Raw genomic sequence first — 13,604 nt, 5'->3', positions numbered from 1 at the left:
AGGCCTGATCAAGCGAAAACTTCTTTTATTACACCACGAGGGTTGTATTGCTATAGCGTCATGCCATTTGGGCTGAGAAACGCTAGGGCAACGTACCAAAGACTTGCGACCATCATGTTCAGAAGGCTTCTTGGCAAAACTATGGAGGTTTACATAGATGATATGGTGGTAAAAAGTCACGCTAAACAGGGACACATAGCAGATTTGAAAGAAGCTTTCGGTATCCTGAGAGAATATAAACTGAAGCTCAACGCCTCGAAATGTGCGTTTGGAGTTGGTTCTGGAAAGTTCCTAGGCCATTTGGTGACCATGAGAGGGATTGTGGCCAATCCTGATCAGATTGCAGCCCTGCAGAGGCTACATAGTCCCAAAACTACTAAGAAAGTCCAAAGGTTGACTGGAATGGCTGCAGCACTAAATAGATTTATCAGCAGGTCAAGTGACAAGTGCAGACCCTTTTTTCAATTATTAAAAAAAAGGAAGGGATTCGAATGGGGAACAGAGTGCGAATAGGCCTTTCAGGACCTGAAGAAGTATCTAGCTGAGCCTCCACTTTTGTCAACTCCACAGCCAGGTGAATCTTTAGTTTTGTACGTAGCTGTTTCTGAACATGCTGTTAGTGCAGTCCTGTTAAGGGATTTGGGAATCGAACAAATCCCTATTTATTATGTTAGCAAGACACTGCTGGATGCAGAGAGGAGATATCTGCCCTTAGAGAAACTTGTCCTGGCACTTAAGACAGCCACAAGGAAATTGCCACACTACTTCCAAAGCCACAAGGTTGTGGTTTATACTGAGTTCCTGCTGAAATCACTGCTTCGAAAAGCAGACTTCTCGGGAAGGATCTCAATGTGGTCCGTCGAGTTAAGCCAATACGATATCGATTATCAGCCACGCACGGCAATCAAAGGCCAAGTGTTGGTTGATTTGTGGCGGAGTTTTCTCCTACGGTAGCTCCCCTACCTCCTACGAGAAAGGAACAAGCGACTAAGACATCACCCATGAAGAATCAACTCTCAGCCGAGTAGGACCCCATGGAATGGAAGTTATTCATTGATGGATCAGCATGTAATACTGGTTCAGGAATTGGGGTTGTCCTTTTTCCTCCTGAAGGAGTAATGATCAAACTATTTGTTTGGCTTGGTTTTAGTGCATCGAATAATGTGGCAGAGTATGAGGCACTCTTAGCTGGATTAAGGAGTGCAAATACTTTGAAAGCAAAACAGGTCAGAGTGTATTGTGATTCACAGCTCGTAGTTAATCAACTGTCTGGGGAATACCAAGCTTAGAACGAGAAGATGACAGCGTATGTGGAAGCGTCCAAGGATTTACTTGATACCTTCGAAAGGGTTCACATTGAGCAGATAAGTTCAGGACAGAATGCACATGCCGATTCTTTAGCGTGGTTAGCCGCAGCTGTTCCAACTGAACTCAAACGGAGGGTAGCAGTTGAATATTTATCAGCACCGAGCATTGGGGGGAGTGTTGAGTTGGTCTTGGATGTGAACCAAGGACTAAGCTGGATGGACCCAATCGTGGAGTTTTTACGAGATGAAACACTCCCCACTGATAAAAAGGAAGCTCATAAGATTAAAACTAAGTCTGCAAGGTTTTGGTTGTCCTCAGAGAGTAAGTTGTACAGAAAATCCTTCACGGGCTCGTATTTGCTATGCGTACATCCCGAGATGGTGCAGACATTTCTTCATGAAATCCACGAGGGAACATGTGGGAGTCATGCTGGAGCAAGATCCATTGCCCACCGAGCAATTACCCAAGGCTACTGGTGGCCACACATGCAGGAAGATGCAAAGGTGTATGTGAAAATTTGTGAGAAATGTCAAAAATTCTCACCAATGATTCGAACACCAGCCGAGGAACTAGTGCCTTTGACAAGTCCTTGGTCGTTTGCTCAAAGGGGAATGGACATCGTGGGTCCACTACACAAAGCAACTGGGAATCGAAAATTCCTGCTAGTTGCAACAGACTATTTTACTAAGTGGATTGAGGTAGAACCACTGGCCAAAATCACTGAACCTATGATAGAAAGGTTCGTGTGGAAGAGTATCATCACTCGCTTTGGGGTCCCTTATTCATTGATTACAGACAATGGATCCCAATTTCAGAAGAAATTCAAGGCTTTTTTGTGTCCAGTACGGAATACGAAATTATTATTCAACCCCAACTTACCCTCAGAGTAATGGGCAGGCAGAGGCGTCTAATAAGACTATCCTTGACGGGATCAAGAAGAGGCTGGACAAAGCCAAAGGGAAGTGGCCTGACGAGTTACCACTAGTGCTGTGGGCTCACCGAACAATGCCTAGGAGGTCTACGGGAGAGACCCCCTATTCATTGGCATATGGAACAGAGGCTGTCATACCTCTGGAAATTAGTCTTCCAACCAATAGGACCGCACTGGTTGAAAGTGGGGGCAATGATAGGGCCCTCGAAATTGAGCTTGATCTCGCCGCGGAGAGGAGGGAAAGGGCCCTAGTCCATCTGGCTTCTTACCAGGAACAGCTGATGAAGAGCTATAACAAGCATGTTCATCCTCAAGAATTTGGTATTGGGGACCTCGTACTACGGAAGGTGCTTGGCAACACCAAGGTGGCCAACGAAGGCAAGTTGGGGGCCAACTGGGAAGGACCGTATCGAGTAACCGAGATTGTAGGCATAGGGGCCTATAGATTGGCTAATCTGGATGGTAATCCAATTCTGAGGCCTTGGAATGTCCATAATCTGCGAAAATTCTTTGTTTAGAAGCATTGAGTTCTGTTTTAGATTGCACTACGTGATTGTGTGGGAATTGCGAATATAATTCTCTTGTTCTAGTTTTTGATTTTATTTTAGTTGCAAGGGGTACGAATAACGCCCTATTGAGTTTCACAAATTATGAATAAAATCATTTTTTGCAGTATAAATATTGCATTCTTCGTATTTGTCTTAAAAATACAAACTACGGGCTTCGTTTCCCTCATTCGTATTGGGGAGCAGGGAACAGGCACCAACAGGCACCTATACACTTAAGTACGTGAAACTTAACGAGTACAAGTATGAAATACTTGTATGGTTTAAAAGTACGAAAGACTTAGAAAGCATTCAAGTACGTGAAACTTAGAAAGTACAAGTATGAAACACTTGTATGATTTGTAAGTACGTGAAACTTAACGAGTACAAGTATGACACACTTGTATGATTTTTAAGTACGTGAAACTTAGAAATAGCTTAAAAGTACGAGAAACTTAGAAAGCATTTAAGTACGTGAAACTTAGAAATAGCTTAAAAGTACGAGAGACTTAGAAAGCATTTAAGTACGTGAAACTTAGAAAGAGGTTTAAAAGTTTAAAAAACAATGGAATGATGTTTACAGGATTTGCTAAGTACTGAATGCTTATACACAAGCAAACATGTGATTAAAAGGATCAAAGTACGAAATACTTAGATAAATCTATTTGCATCCGAACATATGCAAAAACGAGAGGAGCTGAGCAAATTATATAGTTATGCCACAAAGGGCCGAATACCTGTATTAACAAAATATTACCAAAGTAGAGAAAGTACTGGTGCCACACAGGGCTCAAATATCATGGTCACGTTGGACCAGCCAAATTGTTTTAAAGGTGTTTTCACGCAACCTTACCAAAGTTAATCCAGGTTCTGGACCTCTGAAGGTGTTCTATCTGGTATCTCTGCACTGACTTCCACAATAGTATCACCTTCGGTTGCATTCTCCTCCAGGTTAATAGGTTCAAGGGTTGAATCCCGAACAGGTGATTGAACAGGGTGCGCATCGGTAAGCGTATCTTCCTCAGCATTAGCAAATTCTTCGATTTGCTGTTCGATATCGTCCTCTGGATGCTCCGCTGGTTCCTGAATGCTCTGAGCGCGGGTGCTCGGCAAATCATTAGCCTCCTAAAGGGGAAAATCTTCTGCAACCCCCACTTTTGTCAGGCACGCTTCCCAACACGCAGCCCATATTTGATTTTGAATTACAGGCATTTGGTCAACATAGCTGGAGGTGGCAGCATCAAAGCCCTTCTGGTATCCATCTTCATAGGCTGCCTTTTTTGTACTATCAATTTCAGACAGTGCTTGGCTGAGACTCTCCTCAGCAGTTTCAAGCTTTTCCTTGGTTCCTGCTGTTTCCAGTTTTGCTTTGTCTCTCTCTCTCTCTCCAGCCTTGTCATTGTTTGAAGCTGCCTTGTGTTATCTCTCAAAAGCCTGTTGCACTCTTGCTCTATCTCTTGGAGTTTTTTCCCAGTACGACCATCTTTTGAATAAACTAAGGAGTACCAAAAGAGTTAATGATCAAATATAATACAAGAAAGGTCGTAGCTTGATTGAAGGAAAGTTTTTGTTGTTACCTTAATACCACTGACGAGACCAGTGGCAACAAGACGATCAGGTGGGGATCCGGATTCTTTCTGCATATCGATTGGAAGCAGCAACCCCTGAGCCAGGGCAATTGCTGTTTCTGACGAACTAGCACTATCCCCGACGTGAACGGGACGGTTTCCCTTAGTGAATAGGGGAACCCATGTCTGGGGAAGTACTTGAGTAGTTGGTGACGGGGGGTGATGGGTTTCTGTATCAGCCTGAGAAGCAGTGCCAGATTGGTCTTCAGATCTAGGCCGTTTATCTCGATGGGCATCACCAACATCGAGAGCAGTATCCGCTCCTCGAGTAGATGAAGGGGAGCAGGTAGAACCTCCTCTGTTGTGACGAGGTGCAGGAGGAGCGTTCCCAGTAGAAGCCACCCATCCAGTTCCACGTCCTCGAGATGTCACAGTCAAAAGAGAGCTCAGATCCATAGGTTGTCGAGACATCGTACCAGATCTTGGAGGAGATGGGGAGTAACCGGATGAGGTTGATTGACTGGTATCCCGGTCAGCAGCTATCTTAAAAGGAGAGGTAAATACTTGAGTGAACCTTAGCCCGAACTACGTTTTGACCTGATTCCCCCAGAATGGGATATGTAGGCAGTTTCTCTTTGAGGCTCGGTCATAATCTATCAATTTGTTCCAAGGCTTTGGTACATTGTCATGGTCGAGAAGAAGACAAGCTTCATCTATGCAGAAGGGGAGAAACCTTTCATCTTTCAATCTTGTTTCAAACTATTATTTCAAATTCAAAGCTGAGCATAAAGCCTTAAAAGATTTTAAGCATAAAAAACAGAACGAAGTGCGGGCGAGGCCTAATGGCTCACAGTTTATTCTAAGTTCAGCGAAGTCTGGTTTAAGCAGCCGCAACGGACTTGTATTCACGCGCACTAGTTTGAGGTTCACGTGCGCTTATTCATAGTTATACACGTTGGTCTCAACCCAGCGCGCGCTCCTTCAATTCCAACAGCAAATAATAGCAGTCAGCTACTGCCATTGAGTCCTGTTCAAGGGACTTTTGCCAAAATTTTGTCATGCCATGCAGGTCATGTGAGCCTCATGTGACTGCACGGGGGTGTCGGTTTTAGTCCGGGTCTATATGAGGCATCTTTCATGTCTTATTTCTGTGTTTGTGACATTTGTTTAGTTTTTCAATCCATTGTCATTTCGGGATGCTTTTCCCAATTTTGTCGGTTCGTACAAGTCATTGTACATCTATGTTGACCTTGCAAGTGTCAGTTTCACCTATCTAAAGAACTATTGTGAGTTTTGGCTCATTAATGCCCAAAATTTCATTATTTTCCATGTGTCTAAGGGTCCATGTCATATCCTGGGGCTCTTTCTCCCTTTTTGTTCGAGTTAGGTGAGTTTGTGCATGTGAACATGTTTGTGTGTCGACTCAGTTCACTTGTTAATGCAAGTTAGATATTAGCGGTTGGTTTATCTGGAAAATACAATATTTACATTGCTACCCTACCATCTCTAATCCACAAGTTGTGGAATCTTGAAGCAATAAGGGCACATCAGCCCAAGGCCAAGCAAAGCATATCTCTGGAGCACGTCTGCCCAAGTATCGAAGAAAGGCGTGCAGGCCCAATGCCGTTACTATATCAATAGGGCACGTCGGCCCACTCAATGTCTCTTTGTCTGGGTGTGCATCTCAGAAGCAAAGCCAATAAAGTATTAGGGCTCAGTGATAGTCCTTAAGCATCGTTGTCCTCCTAGGAGCCGCCCTTAGCTAGGGTCTGCATTTTCAATTTGTGTATTCATATAGCATACATCTTTGCATATTGTGTATATCAACTGTTGAAAATAGGAAGGTGGCTAGAATGGTTGCCGTCATGTGTTGATTTGCCGACGGATGCAATGCAATCTCCTACGGTCCATTGCTATCAATAGTTAGCAGAGGCAATGGAAATCTCTTTAACTCATGATTTGTTTACCGACGGATGCGATTGAAAATCTCTTGCGGTGTTGTTCCGTTTGTTTAGCGGAGGCAATGGAAATCTCCTTAACTCTTGATTTGTTTGCCGAAGGATGCGATGCAATCTTCAGCAGTTTTGTTTTCGTTGGTCAGCGGATGCGAAGAAATCTCCCAGAATCCTCGATTTGTTTGCGGACGGGTGTAAATTGAAAATCTTCTACGGCATTGTAGGTGGACAAATTCAAGTAGTGCTCTGAACAGCACTGGAATGCAGCGGCTTCACGTGCCTCTTGAACGTAACCCTAATTTGTCAATGAAACCATTGTCCTGCAAAACAGACAAGGAGTGAGTGCACCTTTGCCTCTCGTGGCAAAGGCCCTCCGATGCCTTTGTTAGTATCACGTACTAGCAATCAAACCCTAATTATCAGTAGGAAAGCAATAAGAATGCAGTGTATTGCGTACCTTTACCTCTAGGTTTACTCTGTTTTATATAGACATTCGTATGCTTGGCGCCCAAGCATCCCTATTGCCATAGGATTCCTAACTCGTATAGGAAACCCAGGATATCAAGGATTCTCGTTTCCTTTATCAGTTTATTTCCTTAGTCCTTGTAGGACTCTTTCCATAACAAGCCGAACATCCCATACTCGTTGGGTATCTTTCTTAGATCCTATATTCTTGGGATCTCATCCTTTAACGGAATACTAGTGATTCTGGACCCTTCTAGAATGTTCCCTTTTATAGGACTTCTCTCTTTGTTCGGTCATCTCATGGCCGAACAGACGACCTGGACCAGTTACTTCACATGTAATTGGTCCCAAGGAAACAATGTGGACCATATCCTTCTTAAGGAGCTCTCCTCCTGTTCGGCTCTCTCTTGCCGAACAAATCTCTTGAACAGTGGCATCTCATGTCATTTTCCTTGTATTTGGTCCAATAACATCTCGTGTTACTGCACCGAGAATCGTGCAACCTCTCTGGACCATTGACTTCTCATGTCACTGGTCTATAGCGTGTTGACCTTTTCTTGGACCGTGCTCGGGCTCGTTTTGTACCTGTTCGGGAATACCTCCCTACAATTGCTCCCCAGCCTTACTCGTTTATAATTTTACTTTGATAACGAGTAAAGCTTTTTTACCGAGCAAATTCATTTTGCCCTTGCACCCTATTTCATATATTGGTGCAATGTTTCGTCATTCTACCAAGGTGAAAACATCTTTTATCTGGCCGTCATAGGCTTTTTAGCCCTAATCTTTACACGTGTCGATCTTCGTATTGCTCATATTTAATACGGACAGACGTGTTTTGGGAAACGGAACGCTCAAACGGCGTCTAGGGCGACGTTTCACGTACGCCACCAACTTTTAGGGTATTTTTGGGGTTTCGTCCCATTTTCAAAAATCTCTATCTCTCTCTTAGATTCCCTTTGCAGAAAGAGGCGATTTCAAGTTTTACCCGCCATTGAAGCTCTGTTCATCATTTCAAGACCTCCTCCTCTCTGCTCTTAGGGATTCAATCGACTATTTTCGTAAGTCATCATTCCTCTCCTTACTGCTCTATTTCTCTTGGTGGATTGTTCACAATCTCTCGTTAGGGTTTCATCGTCCCCTTTCTTTATACTTCAAAGAACCCCAAAAGCTTTTCTGGTAATGGGGAGATTTCGTAGACACTGTAATACTCCTCAAACCATGGCTAGTTTCAGATCTCGATATGGGATTCCTGACAACGTAGCTACTGTTTTGGCTCCTGAGGATGCCATTCGTGAAAGCTTCGATTTCGACACCCTTCACATTCCAGTAGTAGCCGTCGTTGAAGGCGGAGTTAAGTTTCCCTTAGCCCCTCTGCTCCGCCAAGTCTTAGCGTATTACAGGCTTTCGCCAATGCAGGTTTCTGCTAATTTCTTTCGAGTAGTTATGGGCATAAATACCCTAAACCAAATGTTAGGGACTTCTCTAGGCTTGTACGATATTCACCACCTATACAGTATTTCCAGAACTGGGGACGCCTTCACTTATTATTTAAAAAGTAGGGATTCTAGAAAGAAGCTAGTCCTTGAACTCCCTGACTCTGCTCAAGGGGATGACGACGACTTTCTGATCGTTACGGGCAACTTCGAACCCAGAGATGAGGACGACCAAGTGATTGGTTTTCATGCCCCTCACATATTCGGGAGCCCACGTTAGTGCTTTCCCCTAATTTCATATGTTTTGTCCTTTTTCATAGGAAGAGCGTTTTCGTGCTTCTAATTGCTTGTGCTTTGTTTCAGCATCAAATATTAACCGTGGTTATAACATCATAACCCCACAAGTTCACGTAGCTGATATCAGACGAGCACTTGCATTCAACGGCGAAGGGACATACCTTGCAGGCCGAGCAAGAGCAGCTCAAGTACTTCTCAGCTACAAAGCTTCATACGGTGGGTTTATTGATCGGCGAACCCGAGCAGCTGATAACCCTGCAGTAGCTGGTCCTTCAAGACCAGTTCCCGAACAAGAAGAAAGGCGTTCTCGGATACCTCCGATCTCTGACGAACCAATCCCTCTTGCTGAGGAAGCTTCCAGTCCCACATCCAACTCATCTTCCAGCGATCATACCCTCTCACCTCCAGAGATGAACCGGCCAATTGATTTAGGCAGCCTCTTAACCATTCCTGGTCGGGGTCGTGGTACTGTTCGGGGCCAAAGTGTTCAAGGTCGTGGTCGTCGCCCCCAGACTCAAACCGATGCTCCCCCAGGATTTTCTCTTGAAGAGATTGAAGCCCTTCATCGTGAAAAACGTCAACGAGTGGAGGAAACTCAAGAAAGACCCCCACCATCCTCCTCATCTCCTGCTCCAGCATGGGCTCCCTCTTTCTCTCATGGGAACCGAGCTATCACTGCTCGGGACACTGTTGAGACTGAAGGGACTGCACTTGCATTGTCCCAGGCCTTTCTTTTGCCTGGGGATATGCGCAAAGAAGTTGCAATGTCTCCAGACAACCTCCTTAGCTCTTTCATGTCCCATAACGCCAAGGTAAAGCTTTTTTCTGTAACCATAGCATATATATCGTTTGATATTTACGTTTATCACAGCTGTTTTTTGAACGTTCCATGTGATGCAAAAAATGGTGGCCATGGCTCCAATCCGAGCCCCAACGTGCCAAACTGGTCAGTGAGAACAACAAGCTTCAACGCACCATCATCAGGCTTGAGAGAGAAAGAAACCAAGCCTTGGGAGAAGCTGATGGATTTAAAGGACAACTAAAGGGAGCTGAGGACAGTTCACATCAAACTCTGAAAGAATTGGAGGCGAGCCAGACGGAAGCCAAAGCTGCTTTTGAGAAAGGGTATAACGAAGGAATCAAGGTTGCCACTGAAAGCTACACAAGCCAAATGCCTGGAATTCAGGACCAAGTTTGGGTGGCTTCCTGGACTGCTTGCCTTGCAAAAGCAGAGATTCCTGAATCATCTCCCCTTTGGACCAATATGGATTTACCAAGTGCTGCTGCTAACTGTGAGGAAGATATTGCAGAGGAGAGGGCTAAAGAGCAAGTGATGAACATGTCTGAACAACCTGTTACTGAAGTGGAGCCACAGAATGATATGACCAACCCTGGCCAAAAGGAAGTCAGTGGTGGGCCACTTAAAGATGAAAATACCACAGAAGAGCTGGCTATTCCAGTAGCTTCTTCAATTACTCCTGCAGCTGTCCAAGATCTCACAGAGGACGAATAAATTCAATTTTTGTGTCTTGACAATCTGGTTTGCCACCTGTTTGTATTGTGGTTTTTGTGACGTTAGAATACTGTGCTAAAAACTCGTTCAGTATTTCGTACTTGTCTTTGATTTGTAAGTTTCCCGTACGTTAATCGTTTTTTGAAGGTTTCACGTACTTATGCATATTTTCGTATGCTCTATGCATGTATTCGTATGCATCACAGGGTTTTTAAGTTTCTCGTACTTTGAATATTTCGTGGCTAACATATACTTGTTTAAAGTTTACGCACGTCTGTCCAAGTTTCTCGTACTTCAATCTCATACAATTGTTTCTCGTAACAATTTCACAAGTATTTCGTACTTGCGTTCTCACAAGTATTTCGTACTTGCGTTTAAGTATTTCGTACTTAAATGTTTGAAGTTTACACTCACAAGTGTTTCGTACTTGCGTTTAAGTTTTTCGTACTTAAACGTTTGAAGTTTACACTCACAAGTGTTTCGTACTTGCGTTTAAGTTTTTCGTACTTAAACGTTTGAAGTTTACATTCACAAGTGTTTCGTACTTGTGTTTAAGTTTTTCGTACTTAAACGTTTGAAGTTTACATTCACAAGTGTTTCGTACTTGTGTTTAAGTGTCACATACTTAAATGGATATCCTATACCCGCTCCCCAATACGAATGAGGGAAATGAATTTCGTAATTCGTATTTAAAACAAATACCAAGAAAACAGCAGGTATACTAAAAAAAAAATAACTTTATTTATAATCTGCAAAACTCAAGAGGGCATTATTCGTACCCCTTGCAGCTAAAATAACAAAACTAGAACACAAGAGAGTTTTATTCGTAACTCTTACACAATCTCGATGTGCATAAAGAAAAATTTATTCATATAAAAAATTTTCTCAAATTATGGACGTTCCAAGGTCTTGGCACTGGGTTCCATCCAAGTCTGCCAATCGATAAGCCCCAATGCCCGCGATTTCTGTAACTCGATATGGGCCTTCCCAATTCGCCCCTAGCTTTCCCTCATTAGCCACTTTAGTATTGCCGAGCACTTTTCGTAGCACAAGGTCTCCAACACCGAACTCTCGTGGGTGTACGTTCTTGTTATAACCTTTGATGAGCTGCTCTTGGTATGAGGCCAAGTGCACCAGGGCCCGCTCTCGTCGTTCCTCGGCAAAGTCTAACTCAATCTCCAAGGCTCTGTCATTTCCTCCACTTTCAACCAAAGTGGTCCTGTTGGTCGGCAGACCTATTTCCAATGGAATAACAGCCTCTGTTCCATATGCTAATGAATAGGGGGTCTCTCCCGTAGAACTCCTAGACGTTGTTCGGTATGCCCATAGAACCAATGGCAACTCATCGGGCCATTTCCCCTTTGCCTTATCCAAACGTTTCTTAATCCCATCAAGAATTGTTTTGTTTGAAGCCTCTGCTTGTCCGTTGCTTTGAGGGTAGGCTGGAGTTGAGTAATAATTTCTTATCCCATATTGGGCACAGAAAGTTTTGAACTTCTTCTGAAATTGTGACTCATTGTCTGTAATCAACGAATAAGGTACCCCAAAGCGAATTATGATGCTCTTCCACACGAACCTTTCTATCATAGGTTCAGTGATCTTGGCCAATGGCTCAGCCTCGATCCACTTAGTGAAGTAATCTGTTGCAACTAGTAGGAATTTTCGATTCCCAGTTGCTTTGTGTAGTGGACCAACTATGTCCATTCCCCATTGAGCAAACGGCCAGGGACTTGTCAGCGGCACCAGGTCTTCGGCTGGTGTTCGAATCATTGGTGAAAATTTCTGACACTTCTCACAAATTTTTACGTACACCTTTGCATCTTCTTGCATGTACGGCCACCAATACCCTTGGGTGATTGCTCAGTGGGCTATGGACCGACCACCAGCATGGCTTCCACAGGTTCCCTCGTGAATTTCGTGGAGGAACTTTTGCACCATCTCAGGATGCACACAAAGCAAGTAGGGTCCTGTAAAAGACTTCCTATATAATTTTCCCTCTGGGGATAACCAGAACCGAGCAGATTTGGTCCTGATTTTATGAGCCTCCTTTTTGTCCAAAGGGAGTGTTTCATCTTGTAAAAACTCCACTATTGGGTCCATCCAACTTGGTCCTTGGTTCACGTCCAAGACCATCTCCACACTTCTCCCAATGCTCGGCTCAGTCAGATACTCCACGGCTATTTTTCTTTTAAACTCAGATGGTACAGCTGCGGCTAACCATGCCAATGAATCTGCATGAGCATTTTTTTCAGAACTTATCTGCTCAATATACACCCTCTCGAAGGTATCGAGCAGATCTCTGGTCACCTGTACATATGCCGCCATCTTCTCGCTCCGAGTTTCATATTGTCCGGACAATTGATGGACTACGAGTTGTGAATCGGAATACACCCTAACACGTTCAGCTTTTAGGGTTTTTGCACTTCTCAAACCAGCTAAGAGTGCCTCGTACTCTGCCACGTTATTTGATGCACTGAACCCTAGCCGAACAGATAATTCCATCATTGACCCTTCAGGGGGTAAAAGCACAACTCCAATTCCTGAACCGGTGTTGCAAGCTGACCCATCAACAAACAGCTTCCATTCTAAGGGATCTTGTTCGGCTGATTCATGTTTCTTCGTTACAGGTGGCGTTGCCTTATGCTCCTTTCTCGTAGGAGGCAAAGGTGCTACTGTGGGTGAGAATTCTGCCACAAAATCAGCCAACACTTGACCTTTGATTGCTGTGCGCGGCTGATAATCAATGTCGTATTGGCTCAACTCCACGGACCAAGTTGAGATCCTTCCCGAGAAGTCTGCCTTTCGTAGCAGTGATTTTAACGGGAACTCAGTGTAAACCACAACTTTATGACTCTGGAAATAATGTGGCAATTTTCTGGTTGCTGTCCTTAATGCCAGGACTAATTTCTCGAGGGGCAAATATCTCGTTTCCGCATCTAACAATGTGCTTTGGAAGGCCTCTGGGATCCTTCTGGTCATGTTCCAGAGCCCAGATGATGTAAAGTCAAGCACTAGACAGATGACGTGACCGGCGTACGATCTATCAGGATTGGCGTACGATGATCATGTCATGGCCCAGTGGCTGGCCCTTGCATGGCAGTTAGGCCATGACCTCTATTTATTTCTCCACACTGTTTATGGGGTGTTTTGTTTATTTTCATGGCTTAAAGCCATTTCATCTGTCTGTAATTGTATATATGTTGCTATATAAACTGCGTGGTTTGTCCTCGGTGTGCACTGGTCCTTTCCAGAGCCCAGAGGATTGAGAATAGAAGCTGTGGGTTTAGACTTACTGGCGCACGCCAATCTTGAAGTGAAGTACGCAGGTCATCTCTGCATGCAGTGGCATCGCCAGTGCATGCAGGTTTCCTCTTGTGTACATCATTCCGAATCAGTGTTTTCCAGTCTGTTTAAAATGCTCATAGAGGTCTGTTTTCAATCTATACTTGTTTCGATAAAGCAAATCATCCATCACATTTTATCACATAAATGCAACTTGTCACAGTTTTAATCCTCTTTAATTGTTCCCCCGCCCTAATTGGTTAAAAAATGATTATTGAGAGAAAAATGCAAATGTTTTACAAAACGC

The sequence above is a fragment of the Rhododendron vialii genome, chromosome 2a, assembly GCF_030253575.1.
Source record: "Rhododendron vialii isolate Sample 1 chromosome 2a, ASM3025357v1".
In the NCBI taxonomy this organism is placed as follows: domain Eukaryota; kingdom Viridiplantae; phylum Streptophyta; class Magnoliopsida; order Ericales; family Ericaceae; genus Rhododendron; species Rhododendron vialii.
The sequence above is the reverse complement of the archived record's forward strand: the minus strand, read 5'-3'. Positions refer to the sequence as shown.